Here is a 9,150-nt window from a genome sequence, read left to right as displayed (position 1 = left end):
TAGAGTTGATCAAAGGCTTCAAGTTCCTCGTTGTAAGTTATCACCAACGATCTGTCCTCGTGCATCCAATTCAAAGACAGTCAACAAAGCACACTAAAACCCTTACTTCCCCAGGAGACTAAGGAAATTTCGCATGTCCACAATGACTCTTAAAAATTTTTATAAATGCACTGTAGAAATCATTCCATCCATATTCAACTTAGCATGTCAAATGCCCAGCCCTAGACTGCAAGAAATTAGAGAGAGTTGTGAATGCAACCTGGTTATCCAATGGAAGGGTCTTCCTTCCATTGATCCCATCTACTCTTACTGCTGCCTTGAGAAAGCAGGTGACATATTCAAAATTCCCTCCCATCCAAGTTATACTCTCTTCCCCCCTCTTACATTGAGCAGAAGGTAAAAAACTTTGGAAACACACACCAACAGATTTAAGCACTGTTTTCCCCCCAGCTTTATCAGACTTCTGAATGGACCTCTTCCATATTAGAGTTAATCTTTCTCTACGCCTTCTATATAGCTGTAAAACTATATTCTGCTATATTCTATTACCTTGATGCACTTATGCAAAGTTTGACTTGACTGGATGGCATGCAAAACAACACCTTCACTGTATCATGTAGCAATAATATATCAAAATCAAAAATCACTATTTGCCTGTCAGATAGGGCTCTCCATCACTTGCTACATTTGCTAAGAAATTCCAAAATCAAGTGACCACATGTAGGCTGTGGATGATGGTAGACAATTAATCAACTCACTTGAGGAGGAAATATCCATATTTTCAACTGCAATTGAGTCAAGCACATCACTTTTTTGATTTTCCCAGACTAAATTGGCTGCAACTGCTTGTTAAAACAGTTTGCCACAATTTCCCGAATGATAATTAGTGATGGGAAATAGCCCAGACAGGGGAGCCCACATGCCTCGAACGAATGACAAAAATGTCAGGAAGTACTTGCAACAGTTACACACAGAACATGGAACTACTGGAAAGATGGAGAAACATCATTTTCAAAGTGATATTGGACACGATAAAACACAAGGCATCAGTTTGCTGCCAAGTTAGATTAGGTATCATTTACTAATAACAGATCAGTTTAAATTAGTGATGGCAAACCATCGTCAATAATGTGAATTATTCTGTTAATGATTGCATTTGTTTAGTGGATGTTCCCTACAATCCATACAGGTTGTATTTGTATTCATAGACTCTTCTTGAAGCAGACACATTAGAATGCTAATGATTGTACTGAAGGTAGCAATACATTGGAATAAGAAAAAGATGAGGAGGAGCTATTTCTCTCAGAGCTAGTGTGTACGTGGAATATTTTTACTACAGAGGAAAATGGAGATTGGGTCATAACATGTATTCAAGGCAGAAATCGATTTTTAATCATGAAGAATTCAAGTGTTATTGGGGTTGGAGGGAAAGTAGGAAAGCACAGTTGAGGATTATCACACGATCCAAAAGACACGATGCACTGAATAGTCTACTTTGGCTCCTTGTTATCATGGTCTTAACAGTTGTTCATGCTAAAGAATCATCAACATGGAGCTGTGAGTGCAGATCATGCTTTACAAGCCTTACTGAATTCAGTAAGGCTTGTAAAGCAAAACACGTTGGTATGAACGTAGAGCAGCAGATGTGATGTACATGGATTTTAACAAGGCGTTTGACAAGGTTCCCCATGATAAGCTCATTCAGAAAGTAAGGAAGCATGGGATACAAGGACATTTTGGCTATCTGGATACAGAACAGGCTCGCTCATAGAAGACAGAGAGTGGTAGTGAATGGAAAGTATTCAGCTTGGAGCTTGGTGACCAGTGGTGTTTCATAAGGATCTGTTCTGGGACCTCTGCTCTTTGTAATTTTTATAAATGACTTGGATAAGAAACTGGACGTGGAGGGGTTAATAAGTTTGCCGATGACTCGAAGTTTGATGGATTTGTGGATAGTGTGGAGGGCTGTTGGAAGTTGCAATAGGACATTGACAAGATGCAGAGCTGAGTGGAGAAGTGGCAGATGGAGTTCAACTTGGAAAATTCTAAAGTGATTCATTTTGGAAGGTCAAAATTGAATGCATTATGCAGGATTAAAGGCCGGATTCTTGGCAGTGTGGAGGAACAGAGGGATTTTGGGATTCATGTCCATAAATCCCTCAAAGTTGCGAACCAAGTTGATAGGAAGGTGTATGGTCTATTGGCTTTCATTAGTAGGGGGGTTGCGTTTGAGAGCCATGAGGTTATGCTGCAGCTCTACAAAGTCCTGGCTAGACCATGATTGGAATATTGTGTTCAGTTCTTGCATTTGGAAGCTTTAAAAAGGTGCAGAGGAGATTTCCCACAATGTTGCCTGGACTGAAGGGCATGTCTTATGAAGAAAGTTTAAGGGAGCTCATTGGAGCGAAGAAGGATGACAAGTGACTTGATAACGATCGACAAGATGATGAAAGGCATAGATGGAGTGGATAGCCAGAGACTTTTTATCTAGGGCAGAAATGGCTATCACAAGGGAGCATAATTTTAAGATGATTGGCCCAGAATAATTTTGGTAAACTTGGGTTGTAAATGAATATTTCTATAAGAGCTGCTGTGCTTGGCACCGGTGATCACACAGCCCTGATATGCTCTTACAGATCACCCCCCAACATGTAATACTATTGTGTTTATAGTACTTTCTTTTTCAAAATTCACGTGTGGCGAAAGTTTCTGCAAACTTCTCCCCAGATCAAACGCGACAGAGAGGCAGTGAGTCCGATTTATGCTGTTCTCAACTTCAGCGAACCGAGAAAAATCAGGAGACCGCTAACGGAGGAAGAGAGAGTTGTCTATGCGCTGTACTGTATTGAAAATTTACAGTTGGTTCCAACCGAGATCGCTCTAACACAAATACGATCTCAGTAATGTACACCGACAACCTGAATGGTTTTACTAAACAGAGTAAGAAGACTTCCTCATATTACATTGTTTACCACGCAGACTAAGCACCGGACAGTTGGTGAACTGATGTATGCGTCTTGAAATCTCACCACTTTCGAGAAAAGGGCAAGACGAAAACAATGGAACGAGCAGGCGGAGTATGCAGAAGTCAAGATATGCAAGGGAAGCGGAAACCCCTGGATTCCATGAACTCCAACAATGTTCGATGAAATTACAGTTATTCAGGGAAGTTGTTTTAGTTGAATACTAAGGGTAACTTTATGCAGTAGGTTGCTCATGGACTACACTGTCATTGAATGGAAGTGGAAGAAGGAGTGGGAGTTGTAACGAAAGCTAGATCCTGACAAATAAACTTTTGCTTTATTTTGTGCAAACCTCACGAATCGTGCAAAAGCAAGAAAATCAATGTATTTCTGTCACGATTTTTAAATGGGAGCGAAAAGCAGTGAAGACCGCTGTCCAGTCACGTGTTATTTATTTGTTATTCACTATTCGCATTACTTAGCGGTTAATCTTGTTGTTTACAGAACTGGAACTGAATAGGCCTCAGTCACAGTTGATGTTCTACACAAACATCCTCCCACCCTGCGTCACAAATCACAATGAGATAATCTTCTATTAATATCTCTGCAGGTGGTGGGTTCTTTGTGAACTATACTGTGATTGATGGAAGTTGGTGATGGTGATTGAGTTGGTGGAAGGTGCAGGTTATGTAACTGTTGCTCGCCTCTGGCAATTGAACGTTAGTTTAGTCTTCAATCTGTAGATTCCTGCAAAAGCAATGGAATAAATGCCTTACTGGCATACATTTTAAATGGGAATGCAGAATGTTGAAGACCGTTGTCCAATTAGATTTTATTTGATCAGACGATGTACTTGGTCAGTCATGTCGCATAGCATTGCTTAGCGGATGATCTTAATCTTTACAGCACGGGAACCCAACAGGACTAAGCCATTTTGTATGCTCCACACCATCATCCTCCCAACTCACTTTACTTCGCAAACTACAACGCAATAGTGTTCTATTAAGGGATACCTCGTGAACTGGTCTGGATTTACCTTAAATCCATCCTCACGTCAATCCATTCATTGTGATGACGAATTACACACCCTATACATTCTCTAGGTGTTGTGCTGTCGCCTGAACGTATTTATTATTTTTATTAGCCTCTCTCTTTTGTTTATGGCCTCTAACTTCACTGTTGTCCATATATGCAAATATCTACTGCGTGCCCAGTCCGTTAATATTTTGTTTAAATTTAATGCAATATATCAAAAGAAATAAGAATGAGACTACCCTATTTATTCGGATATTTGATGATAATCACCTCCATTCCATCTTTCTACATTTTCTGCATATTCCATGATTCACATAGTATACCCAAAAATGTATACTTATCTGTCTTGAATAGTTCAATTTGTGGGGTATTTTCGCAATACTTAGATGTGTCAGATGCTTTTGAAACAATCCAAAAAATGGAGCAGGATCGTCCACCTTGCCATTTAGAAGTGTCTTCTATGCTGAGAAAATCATATTCCTCTAACGTAGAAGCTTCTATGGACCTTACAACACTATGGGTGGGGAGGGGGTTGGGGGAGGAACAGCTGCTCATCCGGGTCCTGAATGAGCAGCTCTTTTAGAGATCAGGTTCCATTCTTACCCAAGAGCAAAAACTTGCAACATCAATTAAGCTGATGAAGACATTTTTGTTTTCACTTTAATGATTTCGCGTTGGATTATACTAATTTCCGGGGAATATAGATTTATGAATTAAATCTTCCTCAATAGAATAGTATTCTGACATCGCGAGTGAATCTAAAAAGCATGCAATGCATAGTCTTGAAACTGGGAATTTCGTTAGTAAAGAAATCAAAATTGAAAAGAATACACTGAGTGTTGTCTTACTGAGGCATGTGCACAAATGTATAAAATCTTCAATTATTTGCTGTTATTTCTGTCTAATAAAATTTAATGCAATCCGATTCTCTGTTTACTTACTGTGTTGGAATTTTTATTCATTGTAGCTTGTCTACAGGCCTCCCAGGTTACAGTAAAGCGCGATCTTCCCATTACATTCCAACTTAAGAAAGTTTTGCTATTCATTCTTAATCATTTCAAAATGGTGTAGCTTCACATTTTACACAATGTACTCCAGCGATACCGTTCTTCCCCATTAATTCAACCTGTCCACTGATTGAAAATATGGATTTAATATTAGAGGTCACTTCATACCAGTCACTGATAGAGCTTATGCTGTAAATAGCTGTGTCTCTAGCACAAACCCCTGTGATGATGCATTGGTAAATCCCAGCCACGAATGAAAATACATCCATTTTCTGCTTTCCATTTGTTGAGCAATATCCAATTCATGCTGATAAATAATCTCAAATCTCATGAGTCAAATGATTTACCATATAATAATTTATTATTGGGTGCATTTATGGAAATAGAATAAAATATCGCCACAATTAATCCGGCTCATTGTAATCACGTGAATTATAAAATAAGTACTAATGCATCCAAAGTAAAGACAATTTTCATTTTTTTGTTCCACCCATGACTTCCTGATTTCATAAAAGGCTACGGGAACGCTCCTTAATGCACAGCCATTTCCATATACTTGGCCCATATCCTTCTAAGACTGTCCTAACCATATATTTGTCAAAATGCCTCTTAAATGTTATTAATGTACCTGCCTCAACCACTTCTGCTGTCAGCTCGTTCCATATGAGTACTACACTTAGTGTAAAAGCGTTGCCCCTCAGGTTCGCTTTTATTCTTTCCCCTCTAAGCGTTAAGTGATGCCCTCGAGTCTGTGATTCGCCAACCCTGGGAAAAAGGCTGAGCTCATTCACCCTATCCATGTCTCGTTAGATCTTGTACACTTAAAAAAAACCTCAGTCTCCTTTGTTATAAAGTAAAAAGTCCTAGCTTGGCCAATTCAGACAATTCAGACAGTTGAGTCTTGGAAAGTAACTTGCAAATTTCTTCTGCACCCTTTCTAGTTTAACAACATCCTTCCTATAACAACGTGACCAAAACTGAACACAATACGCCAAGTACAACTGGAACATAATTTCTCAACTTTTATACTCAATGCACTGACTAATGAAGGCCAGTTTGCCAAAAGCCTTTTTCAGTGCCCTGTCTACCTATCTACTTGCAGAGAACCATGCCCCTGATCTCCAAGGCCGCACTGTTCCAGGACAATCCTTAAGGTCTTATCGTTCAACATGAAACTCCTACCTTGATTTGACTTCCCAAAATGCAAGACCTCACACTTATCTATATTAAATACCATTTGCCATTTCTTGGCCAATTTCCCAACTGATCAAGGTCCTGCTGCAATTTCTAAAAACCTTGCTCACTGTGCACGATACTGCCTATGTTAGTGTCATCCACAAACTTACTAATGATATCTTGTACATTCTTGTCCAAATCGTTGATATCAATAACAAACGGTAATAGACCCAGCACCGAACCCTGAGGCACTCCACTAGTCACAAGCCTCCAGTCCGACAAACATCCTTCCACTATTACCCTCAGCCTCCTACCATCGAGCCAATTGTGTATCCAATTTGCCTGCTCCCCCTGGATTCCACGCCATGTGACCTTCTAGAGAAACTTACCACGTGAAACCTCATCAAAGGCCTTACGGAAATGCATATAGACTATGTCATCCAACCTGCCCTTGTTACTTGCTAGTCACTTCATCAAAAAAGCTCGATATTAGCAAGGCACGCGCAAATCTATATCGATGATCCCTAATCAAACCCTGTCATAGAGTCGTTGATATGTACAGCATGGAAACAAGCCTTTTGGTCCAACTCGTTAATGCCGACCAGATATCCCAACCCAGTCTAGTCCCACCTGCCAGCACCCCACCCCAATCCCTCCAAACGCTTCCTATTCATATACCCATCCAGATGCCTTTTAAATGTTGCAATTGTACTAGCTTCCACCACTTCCACTGGCAGCTCATTCCATACATGTACCACCCTCTGTGCTAAAAACTTTCCCCTTAGGTCTTTTTTATATCTTTCCCCTCTCACCCTAAACCTATGTTCTCTAGTCCTCGACGCCCCACCCCAGCGAACAGACTTTGTCTATTTATCCTATGATTTTCTAAACCTTGATAAGGTCACCCCTCAGCCTCTGATGCTCCAGGGAAAACAACTCCAGCCTATTCAGCCTCTCCCGATAGCTCAAATTCTCCAAGCCTGGCAACATCCTTGCAAATCTTTTCTGAACCTTTCCATGTTTCACAACATCTTTCTGACAGGAAGAAGACCAGAATTGCATGCAATATTACAAAAGTGACCTAACCATTGTCCTGTACAACCGCAACATGACCTACAAATATATACATATCTTATCCCTCAGAATCGTTTTAAGAAACGTACCTACCACAGATGTTAGGCTTACTGGTCTATAGTTCCCAGGTTTTTCTTTGAGGCCCTTCTTGAATAAGGGCATAACATTCACAACCCTCTAGTCTTCCAGACCTCACCTGTGACTACAGAAGACGCAAACATGTCAGCCAGAGATGTGAATAAAAGCATTCTGGCTATTTTTTGTTGACAGTGCCTTGTGGTGGATCAGACGCCACACTGTTCAACAAGCTTAATAATCTCTGCGATTTAGTTATACTGATTCTAAGATTTATTTTTTCACAATGCTTGGAGAATTATTAACCAGTCTTTGCATTTCCAAATATATGTAATTCCTGTCCCTCAGGATTCCCTCCAATAACTTGCCCACTACTGATGTCAGGCTGACTGCTGTCTAGTTCCCTGACTTTTCGTTACCACCTTTCTTAAATAGTGGCACCACGTTAGCTTACCTCCAGTCTTCTGGCACCTCACCAGTGACTATTGATGATCTAAATATCTTAGCAGTTTTTCCAACAATCACTTCCCAAGCTTCCCACAGAGTTCTAGGTATCAGGTCCTGGGAATTTATCGACTTTTATTCATTTCCAGACATCCAACACATGCTCCTCTACAATATGGACATTTTTAAAGATGTCACCATCTATTTGCCCACATTCTATATCTTCCACAATAAACACTGATGCAAAACATTTGTTTAGTATCTCCCCATCTCCTGCGGTTCCACTCATAGTCTGCCTTGCTGCTCTTTGAGAGGTCCTATTCTCTCCTCAGTTACTCTTTTGTCCTTAATGTATCAACAAAAAACCCTTTGGATTCTCCTTCATCCTATTTGCAAAAGCTATCTCATGTCCCATTTTTGCACTCCTGACTTCCCTCTTAAGTATGCACCTAATGCTTTGCAATTCTTCAAAGAAATCTCTCGATCTCTCCTGTTGGAATATAGGAATATTGCGTGCAATTCTGCAATATGGGCAAATATTGTGAAACTTGAAAGGATTCAGAAAAGAATTGCAATGACGTTGCCAGGATTGAAGGATTTGACCAATACGGAGAGGTTGAATAGACTGGGGCAGTTTTACCTCGAGAGTCAGAGGCGAGGGGGTGGCCTTATAGCGATTTATATAATCATGATAGACATGGATAGGATAAATAGACAAAGTATTTCCCTGTTGTGGGAGAGTCCAGAACTTGAGGGCAAAGGTTTAGAGTGAGAGGAGGAAGATATAGAAGAGACCTACATGGTAAACTTTTCATGCAGAGAGTGGTAAATGTATGGAATGAGCTGCCAGAACAAGTGGGGGAGGCTGGTACAATTACACCATTTAAAAGGCATCTGGATGGGTATATAAATAGGAAGAGTTTAGAGGGTTATGTGCCAAGTGCTAGCAAATGGGATGAGCTTAGATTCGGATAATTGGTCGACGCAGGCAAGTTGGACCGAAAGGACTGTTTCCGTGCTGTACATCTCTATGACTCTATGACCCTATATCCCTCTCATCTCTCCTAATAGTGGCATCGACAAGAAAGGTAGTGGCTTTATCAATCCGGTTTTTCATGTATAGATCTTCGTTGAACCTGCCTCATCATTCTGTAGCTTTCCAAACGTCTAGTGAAACAGTCTCAAAAACCAGTTTAGCAATTTCCTAACATGACCGCCAAGCTAGTTGGTTCGCGGTTCCTTGTTTTCTCAATTCTTTCCTGAACAATGTACTCTTCCACTTCCCATTTATCCCCCTCACAAACCCAGCAACGACTAATCATTTCCATGAATAGCGGGTTTTGTTTGACACATTGAAAGCCAATCAAACATTAAGA

This window comes from Chiloscyllium plagiosum, unplaced genomic scaffold (genome assembly GCF_037043375.1).
Source record: "Chiloscyllium plagiosum isolate Xiang-an unplaced genomic scaffold, Cpla_swu_hap1 HiC_scaffold_17, whole genome shotgun sequence".
In the NCBI taxonomy this organism is placed as follows: Eukaryota; Metazoa; Chordata; class Chondrichthyes; order Orectolobiformes; family Hemiscylliidae; genus Chiloscyllium; species Chiloscyllium plagiosum.
The sequence above is the reverse complement of the archived record's forward strand: the minus strand, read 5'-3'. Positions refer to the sequence as shown.